This window comes from Callithrix jacchus, chromosome X, assembly GCF_049354715.1.
Source record: "Callithrix jacchus isolate 240 chromosome X, calJac240_pri, whole genome shotgun sequence".
In the NCBI taxonomy this organism is placed as follows: domain Eukaryota; kingdom Metazoa; phylum Chordata; class Mammalia; order Primates; family Cebidae; genus Callithrix; species Callithrix jacchus.
The window spans coordinates 114,198,521-114,214,359 of NC_133524.1; positions in this window are offsets into that span (position 1 = coordinate 114,198,521).

Below are 15,839 nucleotides of genomic sequence, written 5' to 3' on the forward strand. Positions count from 1 at the left end.
TTTGGAGTTTTCTGAGACAGGGTCTTGCTCTGTTGCCCAGGCTGGAGTGCAGTGGCATGATCTCAGCTCACTGCAGCCTCAACTTCCTGGGCTCAAACAAGCCTCCCACCTCAATCTCCCAAGTAGCTATGACTACAGGCATGTGCCACCATGCCTGGTCAATTTTGTTTTATATTTTGTAGAAAAAGGTTCTCACTATGTTGCCTTGAGCTTCTGGACTCAAGCAATTCTCCCACCTCAGCTTCACAAAATGCCAAGATTATAGGCATGAGCCACCACACCAGGCCAAAATTTTCATGTTAATAACTTTTTTATTATTTCAAAGACAGATGATTTGTATATTTTTTACAAAAATTTTCTAGTAGGTGTCAAGAGATTGACATTTTCTAACAATCAGTATATTACAATTTTCAGACAGATGGAAGTAAAGCGTTTGGAGGAAGAGACACCTTTTTTTATTTTGTGCCAAGAATCCATATGGGCTGGCAATGATCCTGAGTATGTGCAAAAGCATAAAGGAGAAAATTGTGGAGCATAAATAGGACAAAGAGAGTACATCAGTCTTACTAAAACACATGTGCATGAGAAAACACAGTGAATAAACAAACTGGGAAAGTAGATTCAAACCAGATTGTGGAAGTCCTTGACTGTCAGCAAAGGAAAGTCAGATTCTAGTCAGTAGCCACAGGTCAAAATGGTTTTAAGGAGTTTCTTTGAAAACAATGTATAAAGTCGTTTCAAAAAGCAAGGACTGGAAGTGAAGACACCCGTTAGAAAACTATCAGCCTTCTAATGTAGGCCAACATTTCCCAGAGTGAACTCTGTAGAGCTAACTCTGTTTCTTCTGGATTTCAGTAACACCAGAGAACAGGAGAGCAGAAGCAGAGTAAGTTGCGTGGTTTAATTCAGCCCTACCATCTCTCCATAACTCTAACTCTTCTACATGTCTACCTGAGTGACCTGCCAATGCTTCATATTCACATGCCCAAAATCAAACTCATCCTCTTCCTCCTTAAAACTACTGCCTAAAAAAAAAACCTATTTCCTCTATGAGCATAGCCACAAAATAAGGGTGGCTTAAATAACATAGAATTTCAGAGGTAGGCAGTCCAGAGCTAGTAGGGCAGCACCATGAAATCTGCAAGGACCCAGATTCCTTCTTGGTGTACACTTTGCCATTCCTAAGGTATGTGTCTTCATGGCCCAATATGAAAATTAGTATTCCAGCCATTACATCCATGTTCCTCACAGTGTACTGGAGAAAGAAGAGAAGAAATGTGTGACCTCTACCTTTTAAAGGAGATTTCTTTAAAGTATCACATAACATGACCACTTTTATCTCATTAACTAGAACTTAGTCACATGAACACATCCAAAGAAAGCTAAGAAATGGTGTCTTTTAGCTGAGTGACAATTTGCTCAACTAAAATTCTTTTTTTTTACTAAAAATAAATGGATATTGGTTATTGGGAGGTAACTGGCAGTGTCTGCCACGGATAGTAAAATCTTAAAAGCTGAGAGAGGGAGCAAGGCAAGGGAGGAGATGTCAAGGACAACAAGTTTTCTAGCCTGGGTGGCTGGGAGAAGAGCTTTTCTCTTATTTACAACTGTACTTAATCCTGATATACTCTGGAGCAGACTTATGTATTTTAAAGAAGAGCTTTAAACTAGTTTCCCTACTTGGGGCAACACAGAAGACACTACACTAGTAAAGCCCCACTAGCAGGAGATTTAGTTATAGCCATGCATGTAAATTAGAACTAGAAAAGAGCCGTTTGGAACTTTGACTATTATAAATTGCATTAGCAGGAATCACAGTCTATATCACCAGACTTCCAAACAGATGTTATTATACAATGACCCTGTTTTATTATTATGCCTTGAAATTTTATTTCCAAGAAGTTCAAATGCATCACTGCTTCTTGTAAATTTTAATCTAATATGCATGATAGGCATATAAACTATATAGGAGACAAATAACGTGATACTCATTTTATGGTAGGGTCAGGAATAAATTGATGCTTATGGTCATAGGATTTCTCAGATAGCCTCAACATCCAAGTCTTCTTCCGGGCTCTCTAGTAAACAAGCTTGTTTCTCCCAAGCAGTTGGTGATCCTAACCTTCTGTTACCTCTCAAACACCATGGGGTCTGAGTGCACACCATGAGCCAGGGACAGAACTGAGATTAGGCCTAAATCTCTCAACATATCCAGTCTAGATTACATGAGCCAATATGATTATTCAAAACAAAGTTATTTCTCTTCTTAAACAGAAACTGCCCATTTGCACATGCCAAGCATCCAAAAGTATATTTTAAAAATGGTGTTGGATTGACTATTCAAGTCCCAGACCAAGAGTGACGACAATCATCTTGATAGGGACCTTTTCTACCCCATACTTGATCAGCAGATATGGGAAGAAAGGAGATTAGGGAGCAAGAAAAAAACAGGGAGTAGCAAAAAAGGGGCTTAATTTTTGCTTTGCTTTTTGGATTTTTTTATAATGTACCGACCTAAACAATATCTTAATGAGGCAGGTCAGTATTTACAGTCTTTCCAACCCCGTTTAACCTTTCTGTGCCTCATCTGCTAAGCATCTTGGCCAAGATTACATACCAAATCAGTGACACAGTCATCATGAGGCCTCAGTGGCTGGTTCCCAGTTTCATATTTTAAAGAAGCCAAGTGACAGAAGAAAGGGAAAAACTGGGTCAGAGAAACAAAGTTGGCCTGAAAAATCTGTGTTTCAAAATACAGCCAATTACATAAAGACTTGACATTTCTCGTCTAAACAGAAAAATTAGTCGAGGCCCCAACATCTTTCTTTTCCACTTGATATATACAGGCACTTTTCAATGGCACGAAAGCAAAATGATGAATCTAGCATCATTGTCAATTATTTATCTAATGAAGTTCCATTGCTTGTAAAATTCGAGTAGAGTTATGGAAACAAACAATTTGCTAAAACTACAGAGCTGTAAAGATCTGACTAAGTAAAAAAGGTGTATATGCTGAACAAAACATGCCTAACACCAAAGACAGTTTTTAAAAATATTAGTTGTTAGAATCTGTGCTTTAGATTCCTGATCATTTAAATTCTTTGCCACTGTTTTCTTCTCTTGTCTTTTTCAGGAATATTTTTAGATTTCTAAATTTGTACTCCAGCTTTGATAGCTGCCTCTAATCCTATCAATCATGGTGCCTCCTTTATAATTATTTTTTAACCTTGGCTTTCTGGCCCAGATATCAATTCTGCTGGCTCCTTTGACTTTTGTCTCCTCTCACACTCTCTCTCCCTCTCACTGACACACACACGCACACACACACACACACACACACACACACACCAAGGAAGGGGAAACTCAGGCAGGTTTTAAGTGCTTTACACCTGGGGAATATGGAAGCGGCCCAATTTTTCTTACTCCTGGGACTAATGTATTGTGAGGAAACATGGCAGTGATGGAACCAAGCAGCTTTACTCTAGGCAAAACCAATGACAACCAAGGAAAGTTGCTAGTGCAACTGTGAATGTGCCCTCTTACCTGTGCTTCTCTCTAAACATATACGCCAATGCCCCCCACCCAGATTCTATTTTTTTCTTTTTGTTTTCAAATGTACCTTTCTCTGGAGACCTACGCAAATTCTAGGGGATGCCAGAAAACTTCCAAGTTTTCTTCTACAAGTATAGCCATTCATAGACACCAGGACTCACAACTGGCCTTGGTTGGGGGAGAGGGGAGAACTGAGCAGATGAATATTCCCAGGTCCTCCCTAACAAAAGTGATTCTTCTACATCAACTACCAACCAGAGAACCCCTCTGGAGTACTATGCAGCATTATTGGCTATTATGTGTCATGAATATAACATTACTGCATGCCAGAACATGGAGAATGCAGGAACGCTACTGATAAACACATAACCCTGCAATGTCACCTGTTGGGAATGGCCCCAGCATTGCAAGAAAAGGGAGGGGCCTACCTCTGACCCATCAAGACTCTGCCTGCCACTCTGCAGTCCTGACCCACCCCAACAACCCCAGACCAGAAACCTGAGTGCTGGCTTCCCACCCACAACTCAGGGGTTATAAACCAGAAGCAGAGTCCATCTCAAGCAAACCACAGAATTTTTCAGGACTTTCACCCAGGCGACTCTGGGAGTGCTTAGTCTTGCTCCCCCTGAGTGGGTAGATTCTTTTTTTCTAAGCAATTGTTCAAGATTATCTAGTGACACTGTTCTTATTGTTCTCAAAATCAATCATTTATGCTTGCTCTCATCACCTACAATCTGGACTCTTGGCTCCATATCCCAATGTCAATACCCATATGTGTCCCCTTCTTCAGTTTTGGTGACACTATGGGTTCCCGTCCAAGATCAGAGGTTTGGATCTCACCCATCTTTCAACTCTGCTTATTTTGTTTGTTCTTCCAAAATTGAAGTTGAGTTACTTTATTTTGATTACATAAGTACTCTACGCTTAGTGTAAAAATTAAAAAAATACAGAGCAGCCAATAGAGAATGGAATAAAGATGAAAAAATTATCCATGATTCCACCATGCAGATGATGCCCTCTTCGGCCTCAGCTAAGAATTTCCTAATAAAGCCTTGAGTAACTCCATTCATTCATGTTCTGCCACCTCTTACAATTAGATTTGGTTCAGCAGGCACAGAATGAGAGGATTCAGAACTTTGGTCCTGAAAAAAGTGAGAATATTTGGAATTCCCCCTCTCATTGTGTGCTGGCCACAAAATATATAAGCATTTCAGGCCCACAGCCATGTTAGACACCTGGGGCAGACATTGGGGAAATGTAAGTAAATAACTTCAGGCTTCTGACTTGGACCTCCTCAATCCTCCCCACAGAACAAGCACACTCAGACATCAATTTGAAGCCCTTAAGAAATTTTGGAACTGGGTATGGTGGCTCACACTTGTAATCCCAGCACTTTGGAAGGCTGTGGTGCACAGATCCTTTGAGTCCAGGAGTTTGATGTTAACATGGGCAACATAACAAGACCCCATCTCTACAAAAAATACAAAATTTAGCATGGTGTAGTAGAGCCTCTGTAGTCCCAGCTACTCAGGAGGCTGAGGTGGGAGGATCACTTGAGCCCAGGAGTTCAAGGTTATAGTGAGCTGTGATTGCACCACTGCACTCCAGCCTGGGCGGCAGAGAGAGACCCTGTTTCGAAAAAGAAAAAAAAAAGAGAGAGAGTGAGGGGAGAGGTTTTGGGAAATTGAGATGTGTCTGCCTGTATGTGTGTATATATACATATATATATGTGTGTGTGTGTGTGTGTGTGTGTGTACATACATACAAATACATGAGATATTCATGTGTAATAGCGTTCATTACACAATTCATTTTAGCTTGTGTGATTTTTAAAAATAATTTCTCATGGTTTTTATTTGAATCTAGAATATTCAAATAAATGTTTTGATTTTTCTAGAGGCAATCATTTCTCTATCACAAGATATTTAAAGTGGAAACTTTTACAGTTTTATTCTTTTTTTAAAAAGGACGATTTTTGTGTACCAAGACAGCCATCAATTTTAAACTGCTTTCATTACTCTCCCTCCATCTGCTCATCTTAAAAAGTTGAATTTTAAACTGCCTGTGATTCTAGAGTAAGGAATGAGCTCCACCCTATGGTAATATTTTGAAGTGCACCAACGAAAATACCACTAAGTACACTCTCTGAACCCAATTTTCTGTCTTCCCTCTTTGTCTCTCACTCCACCTACAAGACTTTAAGAATCATCATCCTAGAAACTCATATGGAAGGGGGGTTAAAAATGCAGATCACATCTTCCAATAGACTGTAAATCCTCTTCCACAATTTGCTCAAAATGTCAAAATGGACAAAGCTAAGAATTTATGCAAGAGGTCGCAAAATTGTTGTGTACAAAATCAGACCTTGGCAATGACCTTAGGCAGTAAGATACACATAAACCCCACAAGCTTGGTGTTCCAATAATGGAACACTAGGCGTAAATGAGTTAAGCAAAACCTTTCACTTGGTTCCTAGACTCAGTATTGGATAAGAAGCTACATTTAATCCAGTAAAACAACTGGAGCCTTTTTAATTTGACACCAAACATAATAACAGCTAACAATTACTAGTACTTAAGTAACAGGGTGCTCTATGTGATGTGTGTGTGTGTGTGTGTGTGTGTGTGTATAAATTTAATACACAACCCTGTAGGATAGGTAATATTATCAGAACCACCTTGCAGATGAAAAAACTGAGACCTAGAGAAAATAAATAAATTGCTCAAGGCCACAAAGTGATAGAGCCAGACTTGAGGTCAGCTAGCCCAAGTTCTAGACCACCATTCCATACTGCTTCTCTATTACTCAAATCGTATATAATTATTCTCAGAATAACTTGAAGCCAGGATCTTGTCCACATTCTTTCTCAAAATAGCCAAAGGGAAGACAAGACCCCTGGTTCTATTTTCATTCATCTTATGGCCTTCACATATTTGTAACTCTGGCTTACCACCCTTGTTCTTTCCATACTCTGACAATGATTCTGTTTATGAGTTTCAGTAAAAAGTCTTCTAGCTGAAAGCCTAGGTTGTATGTCTCTTCACCATTTATCTTGTGCCTTCTCCCCCAACTCCCACCCTATCTCAGCCCCAGCCTCCTAAAACATCATTCATTTAAAATCATGTTGAAAATGACACATTCTTTGAAATCCACCGATACTAATACAATCAAAATCAGAATTTTTCCCAAAACATTTGTGTGTAAACACACACACACACACACACACACACAAGCACTAATTCTCATGGAAAACCTTAAATGATATTTTACAGTACTTTCAACATTGCTACCAAAGCCATATTTTATTATGGAAAAACAAAACCTTTTCTCATTCATTCATCCAACAAAAATTTATTGACCTTTTATTCCTCCTAAGCTCTGGAGACACAACAATGAAGAAGCCAAATATGGTCCCTGCCCTGATGTAACTTATAGTTCTGAATATTATTCAAGATGTATAAGAAAGGAGATGACTCTGACCTAGAGATGCCTTCTAGATTTTTTTTATTCACTACCTTCAAATTAGAGCTACCAGCATGCATACCCTTCAGCTAGGTAACAAAAAAAGGAAATTTACAATCTTTGTAACTCCACTGGCAGAAAATAAAACCCATGAATATTCCAATAGGAGGAAAACAGGACTATTCTATATTCAAGAATTACCAGATGACAATTTTTCTCAGACTGCCAAAAAATGGAAATTAGAGAGGCATGGGACTGCCCTGGAAGCTACCTTGCCATGGCATCTTGCCTTTTGATTTTGGAATTCTTTGCTAAACTAGAGGCAATCTGGAAGTAGCTCAGCCTGACCCAAATGAGAACCTTGGGTAAATTCCTCCTTGTCTTTTTATGCCTGTGATCCTTGGGCACTACCCAAATTGCAAACCTTGGCTGACATTAACAATCCAACAATTTGTCTCCATGCCACTCCTCTTTACCACCCTTCTCTACCTAATTTCATGCTGCTCCTCTCTCTCTCAACATTTCCACTACACCATTTGGACCTTGTTCCATTGTAAACAAAGTCCACTTCTAAGTGGCTTTCTTTAAAGTACCAGAGTAAATATTTTAGACTCTGTGGAATATACCAGCTACTTTCCTCCATCTCATCCCATCTTACGCCATGCTCATTCCATCTCCTGTTGCCAGCTAAAAGCTGGCTCTCTACCCTGCAACAACATATCCCATATAGGCCTCTGAAAGTTTGTCTTTCTTGCACAATATGCAATTTTGTTACCATTCTCCTTAGTCCCCCATTGCATTTTCTAAACAATGAAGAAGCCAAATATGTATGTCAGGGACCATATTTGGCTTCTTCATTGTTGTGTCTCCAGAGGTTAGGAGTAGTAAAAGCTCAATAAATTTTTATTAGATGAATGAAGTTAGGCTAACATTTTCTTTTCTTTCCTTTTTTTTTTCTTTTTGAGACAGGGTCTTGCTCTGTCACCCAGGCTGGAGTGCAATAGCATGAGCCTTGCTCACTGCAGTCTCAAACTCCTAGACTCAAGCAATCTTCCCACCTCAGCCTCCCGAGTAGCTGGGACTAGAGACGCACAGCACCACACATGCCTGGCTAATTTATTTTTTAGAGATGGGGTCTTGCTATATTGCCCAGGCTGGTCTCAAACTCATAAGTTTAAGTGGTACTCCCACCTTGGCCTCCAAAAGCACCAGGATTACAGGCAGGAGCGACTGAACTCAGCCAAATATTTTCTTTAAAGTACCAGAGTAAATATTTTAGACTCTGTGGAATATACCAGCTATGTTGCAATTACCTGACTCTACAGTTATGGCTTAAAAGCAGCCATAAGCAATATGTAAACAAACAAGCATGGCTGTATTCCAATAAAACCTTATTTTGTTTATAATTTTTTTATCTTCAATATTGTGAGTACATAGTAGGTGTATATTTTTACGGGGTACAAGACACATTTTGATCCAGGCATGCAATACATAATAATCACATCATGAAGAATGGGGTATCTATCCCCTCAAGCATTTATTCTTTGTGTTACTAACAATCCAATTACACTCTTTTTGTTATTGTTAAATGTCAGTTAAGTTACTGGCTATAGTCACCCTGTTGTGCTATCAAATAGTGGTTCTTAGTCAATCTTTCTAAGTATTTTTGGTACCCACTAACCACCTGTATTAGTTTGTTTTCATACTCCTAATAAAGACATACACAAGACTGGGTAATTTTAAAAAGATAAAGGTTTAATGGACTCACAGTTCCATGTGCCTGGGGAGGACTCGCAATCATGGTGGAAGGTGAAAGGTACATCTCACATGGCAGCAGACAAGAGAAGAGAGCTTGTGCAGGGAAACTCCCCTTTATAAAACCATCAGATTGCAGAAGACTTATTCACTATCATGAGAATAGCATGGGAAAACACCCGCCCCTATGATTCAATTACCTCCCACCAGGTCTTTCCCATAACACGTGAGAGTTGTGGGAGTAACAATTCAAGATGAAATTTGGGTGGGGACACAGCCAATCTATATTACCATCTGTTGGAATTTACTTGGGTGGCTAGCAAAATATTAGAAAAATATTAGGGAAAGTTATAGATTAGTCCCAAACATTTTGGAAGGCTGAAAGGTTTTATTGGAACAAGTTGAAGGCAGCCAGTCCATTATATTAGGGAAGAGATAGGGACAATAAAAGGCTTTCCCATTTTATCTGTTTACCCCACATACCTTTGTCTCTACTCTGTTTACTCATGTAAACTTTGTGCTGGATGGTCCTCTCAGGGGGAGATCAAAGGGGAATTACCCATTAATAGTGTTTATTCTAGGCCCAGAACCTAAAGCTTTTATCATTCATAAAACCACTCTTTTAATCATGTTAATTATCCATAAGTGTGTTGACCTAGAACCTCTGTTATGAAATCTTTATGGAATAAATGTGTGGATGTACAGGGAGTCTGGGTGGATTGGTTGCATTTTGCCTCTGAAAGTAGCCAACAACCATCCCTAGCCCACTTGAATCACTGTAATGGTGTGAGAGTGCACTCATTCATCTATTGTTGAGTCAGAATCTGCAGGCTAGACCTCTGTAGGTGGTGGTCAACATATCAACCATCCAATAAAACTTTTTACAAAAGCAGGCAGCAAACCCAGATTTGACCCACAGGTAGTTTGCAGACCTCTGCTCTGTTAATCTTTCACACTTATGCAAAAATAAAATCCCTTTTTACATGAAAATCACAATAACTATATATTTCATCCCAGTTCTCTTTGCTCCTGTTATATATCCAACTCCTGGTCTATCCATATTTATTATGGACTTCAGCATCTGGTTCACAATCCATTTTTAATCCCACCATCATTCTGGATGATTGCCAAATCCATAAAGCTGATTGATATGCCACCACAACCTCACAGTGCCTTGATTTCCTCAATGACTTTTGCCTCCACTCCATTTCAGTAATTTAATCCTTTGGGCAATATTCCACCTGCAATACCTTCAAACCAATATTCCACTCTTATTACAACTCCTATCCTACAAGTTTCCCAACTCTTCACTTCCCAAAAAGTCTGCACTTTGACTTCAAATCCCCTCCTTTTTCTGTTAGCCCCCACCTGGGAGGGCACTTTCCTCCTACCCAGTCTGCACACTGTGGTCAACCACTGTATTCTGTATTGTGTTGCTAGCATCCTCAATCCTCTTGCTCCCTTTTCTTTCTGTTCTATCTCTGACTGCCGAAACCATATCTCACTGCTGAATCAATTACCAGACTTCTTTGATCCTATAGCCAAATGTCTGAACACAGCTGGAGAAAAGTGTACCACTATATGAATTGGAGCTACTATGAATTCATAATTTGAAACCTTAACTGGGCCCTAACTCCCTCTAGTCAATCCTTGTTAATGGTCTTTGTTGAACTCCCTTTGTATTCATCCTAGGCAGGACAACATGGTGCTATAAAAAGATCACAGGCTTGGAAAACAGACAGACCTGAGTTTGAAATCTGCTTTCACCATTTATTTGCTATATGATCTTGAGCAAGTTACTTAACCTCTTTTCATGTCAGTTTCTTCATTAGTAAAATGGGAATTATAGCTACTTTTATATGTTAAATGTGATAACATATGTAAAACAATTAACACAGTACCTGACACCCAGCAGGTGCTCAATAAATGATAGCTATTAATAAGAGCTCAGATTAGCTGGTGACTATACTTCCTCCTTCACTAAGACCACTAAGTGTTTCTTAGCCTGGGTTCCCCAGAAAGCAAAGAAGTGGTTTATGTGTTACTATTTGGATGAACCATAAAAAATGCTGAAGTTCAACCATTTTGACATACAGAAACCATATAGCTCAGCTTAAATGTTATTAGGGAGTGCAATCCCAGGGAAGAAAAAGAGAAAGCTGAAAAAGTAAGAGCCAATATGAAGGTGAATTGGTAGTCAAGCTTAAGCTCCTGGTACCATTTTCAGAGAGTATAAACATCACTTGCATCTCAGATAAGTGGAGAAGAAAGATGGAAAGAGAGCTAAATATCCAGCTCCAATCTCTTTTTTTGCTTGTTTTATGAGACAGGGTCTTGCTGTCACTTACCCAGGCTGGAGTGCAGTGGTGTGATTGATGCTCACTACAGCCTTGAACTCTTGGGGCTCAAGCAATCCTCATGCCTCAGCCTCCTAAGTAGGTGAGGCTACAGACATGTACTACCATGCCCAACTAACTTTCACTTTTATTTCATCTTATTAGTAGAGATGGGGGTCCTACTTTGTTACCCAGGCTGGTCCTGAACTCCTGGCTTCAAGGGATCCTCTTACCTCTATGTTGGGATTACAGGCTGGCCCCCATCTTTTATGAATCAAAGGTTTGCACTAAAGGGAGGCAGCATTAATTCCCCTGTATCTCTAGGCTGCACTCTGTGGGAGCGCCCCAGTCAGAGGCAGAGTGGGCATGCAATGCAGAGCTGACTGAGAACCACCACATAAGTCAGTCAGAGCCCACTCAAAAGCAGGGCTGGAGACTGAAGCCATAGCCAAGAGACCCTGAGACAATAATGCCAAGAGAAGCCTGAACTGATGTGTAAGAAGTGGCTGATATAGAGTGAATATCCTTGACTTCCTTTTCACTCCTCAAACTGTCCTTTAATTGTATCCACTCTTTCTTTCCATAGGAGGGAGGGACACTTCTCCTCCTGTTTAGGGCTAATGTCCACCCCTCTACCCACTCTTCCCACTCATGTCTGTACGCTCAATTTCAATTCTTCCCACCTCCCCAGGAACTTTTACGTTCAACTTCTCCCACTCTCTTGATCTCGTCCTCTCTACCTACTTATGTCTGCTCAGGTCTTTCCTTTCCTTAAAATAGCTTTCCTTTTCTGTTCTTGTGTCAGTTTGCTGAGGATGATGTTCTCCAGATTCATCCATGTCCCTACAAATGACACAAAGTCATCATTTCTGATTGCTGCATAATATTCCATGGTGTATATGTGCCACATTTTTCCAATCCAGTCTATTACCGCATATCCTCACTCATAGGCGGGTGATGAAAAATGAGAACACATGGACACAGAAAGGGGAGTACTAAACACTGGGGTCTATTGGGGGGAAAAGGGGAGGGCCAGTGGGAGGGGGAGGTGGGGAGGGATAGCCTGGGGAGAAATGCCAAATGTGGGTGAAGGGGAGAAGAAAAGCAAAGCACACTGCCATGTGTGTACCTACGCAATTGTCTTGCATGCTCTGCTCATGTACCCCAAAACCTAAAATCCAATAAAAAATTAAAAAAAAAATAGCTTTCCTTTACTTTGTACAGGCTTCTAGCTACTGCCTTTTCTCTTTCTTTCTCAGTAAAATATCTTAGATGAGTAATCCAGACTTAACCATCTCTACCTCAGATCTCATCATTCTACTGAAACACCTTCGCTGAGGCCATCACTGTCCTCCCTATGGTCATATCTAATAGATATATTTCTGTTTATATCTATCTTGGTTTCTCTGCAGCATTTGATACTGTTGCCTGCTCTGTTCGCACTGAAACTCTTTGGAAGTTCAATTACCCTGACACCATTACTAGCTACTTCTCCTAATTCTTTTGCTGGCTTCTTTTCTCTTAACCTCCATCCAGTCCTTAAGCGTGGAGTTTGCCAGAGCCCTTTCTTCAGCCCTCTTCTGCCTTCACTCCACATATCCTCCCTGGAATTCAAGTATATTTTGTGCTGATGACTTCCAAGTTTATATCTCCAGCAAGACCTCTTCCTCAGCACTCCAAACATGTGTATTCAGCTGCTTACTGGACATTTCCAGAAGACACTTTAAACTCAAAATTTTAAAATCTAAACTCATTATCAACAACCTCCACCCCAATCTTGCCTTTTTTTTTTCTTTTTGAGAGGAAGTCTCACTCTGTTGCCTAGGCTAGAGTGCAGTGGCCTCAATCTCAGCTTGCTACAACCTCCATCTCCCTGGTTCAAGCGATTTTCCTGCCTCAGCCTTCCCAGTAGCTGGGATTACAGGTGCATGCCACCACGCCTGGCTAATTTTTGTATTTTTAGTAGAGATGGGAGTCTGCTAGCCATGTTGGGCAGGCTGGTCTCGAACTCCTGACCTCAAGCAATCCACTCCCTCAGCCTCCCACAGTGCTAGGATTACAGGCACGACCTACCGCACCCAGCCACCAATCTTGCCTTTAAAACCTATCTGCAGATAATGCCTGTTCTCATCATTACATTTTGCATTTTATTCAACATTAAATAGTTAAGCACCTACTCCATGCCATACAGTGTTCTAAATGCTTGCTGTAGTCTCTGGTTTTTTGTCAGGTGTTTTGTTTGATCACACCTCACCTGGAGTTCCGGTTTCTCTGGCTTGCCATATCCCAGCACTTGATATTTGGTCCTGGTCCCTTCATTGTGGCTACCCTTTAAACTCCTCCTCCAGGGTAGGATTTGAACCCCAGGAACCAGAATTCCTCATATAAAAAAATCTTGGACTCCTCCTGGTACCACCAAGTCCAGATGAAGTATCCGGGCAAGAGTAGGGCTACAGTTCAAAATAGCACACCCTTCACAGTGCCCATGCAGTGGGAGATAGAGATGAGGATGAGAAGGAATTGAGATATGCTCACTGTAGCTCTAACAAGCTAGACCTATGCCCACCGACAGGTACTAGGCACTAAGTAAAATGCATAGCCAATAGCCCTTAGTATACTCAGTTCAAAGAGTAAGTCCTGAACTTCTCAGCCTGACACACACACCTTCCATCCCATTCTATCTTCCTAGTCTTCCATACACAGACTTCAAATAATCTTTCTCCACATTATGTCCTGGAACTGGATACAGATTGAATCCCAGGTTGAATTTCAGGTCACAGTTTTGGCTCTTGGCACATAAAACTCTTACTGGTACCAGCAATGTTCTGAGTACCTATACTGGCCCAATGTTGAGACTCAAGAACAAGTGAGGGAAATGATTGGTTAGGCAAGATTACGAAGTGCCTTGAATATCAGATTGAGAACCAAGGATTTAAACTTGTAAGAGGTAGGAAGTCTATGAAGTTTCTAGGCAGGAAAGCAAGATGATAAAATCAAAAGCCATGTTATAGAAGCTGGTAGAGTAGTAGTAGTTGTAGTGAAGATTGACTGAAAAGAAAGACCAGAAGCAAGGAAAGCCATTGGAAACCTATTTCAGCAATCCAGGAATGAGGTAATCAGCCCAATCAACTACACCTGCCTCATCTCTTCAGTCTTAATCCCTCATCAAACAGACCATGAAATCTAAATGGGGAACCTTCAGCCAGCACTGGAAGACAGATGGCCATATTTGGAATAAGTTCAGAACATTGCATGACCAGTAAATGAAATTGATATCACTGCAGTCCATTCATTGGATGGCTTCAGTTTTTAAATAGGGGTTCTTTTCCACTTCAACATAAATATCTGAAGTGTCTCCTTTACTGTGAGCACTAACATTTGGGGCTATTTACTAGAACATCACCAATAATAGATGTCCATGCCTAGATTGTCCATGCCTTATTTTGCAAATTGCCCTTCATTACACTTTCATTTTAGAATTGTATTACAGGGTCTAAAAAATAAACTGATTGCTCACATGGCTTTTGCAGGGATAGCCCTCAAAAGGGAATATTAATTAGTTATACCTCTAGATCTGAAAAAGCTAATGTCACAATATTTATAATGATTTTTGGCCAATCGACTTCAACTTTATTTACTCATAAAAGGAAAGAAATTTTACTTATTTGCTCCTATTTATAACTGTCTTCTCATTAGAATCTTACCAATCAATGGTCCATGGCTACTGTAATCAAGATCTAGAATGGAGTGGTGGGGCTAAGAGCAGAGTTATACGCCTATAATCCCAGCCCTTTGGGAGGCCATGGCAGGAGGATCACTTGAGACCAGGAGCTCAAAACCACTCTGGGCAACATGGTGAGACTCCGTCTCTACAAAAATAAAATGCAGGGGTGGAAGAGAGTAGCAGGCAATCTTATACAGAAAGATTATAAGCTTTTATTTGAATAGTAATTAGGAAGCCAATTTGATAAACTAATAAGACAAAGAAGATAATTAGAATTGGGACAAAATACCCATAATTCCCTAAAATAAAATGTCTTGTAATTGTGAGACAAACTTTAATAAAAGTATTGGAATATATATATATATATATATATATATATATATATATATATATTTGAGTTAGAGTTTTGCTCTTGTTGCCCAGGCTGGAGTACAATGGCATGATCTCGGCTCATTGCAACCTCCACCTCCCGGGTTCAAGCGATTCTCCTGCCTCAGGATCCTGAGTAGCTGAGATTACAGGCATGCGCCACCATGCCTGACTAATTTTGTATTTTTAGTAGAGACGGGCTTTCGCCATGTTGGTCAGCCTGGTCTATGAACTCCTGACTTCATGATCCACCCACCTCAGCCTCTCAATGTGCTGGGATTATGGAACATATTTTTACCTCAGCTGTAATGTATATACTGTACATGGTATCTGAAAGGCTCAAAGATATATTACATAATCTACAATAAATTAGTATGAGATACAATTTAATAACATCATCTAGATACAGTTAGAAATAGGTTCAAGCAAAAGACAAACCCAATAAAGAGCTATGATTCAAAATATGCAATGAACTCTTAAAACTCAGCAATAAGAAAACAAACAATTCAGCTAAAAAAATAGGCAAAAGGTCTGGGAGTGATGATTCAGGCCTATAATCTCACTATTTTGGGGGGGTGAGGCAGGAGAATTGCTTGAGCCCAGGAGTTTGAGACCAGCAACCCTCTCTCTATAAAAAATAA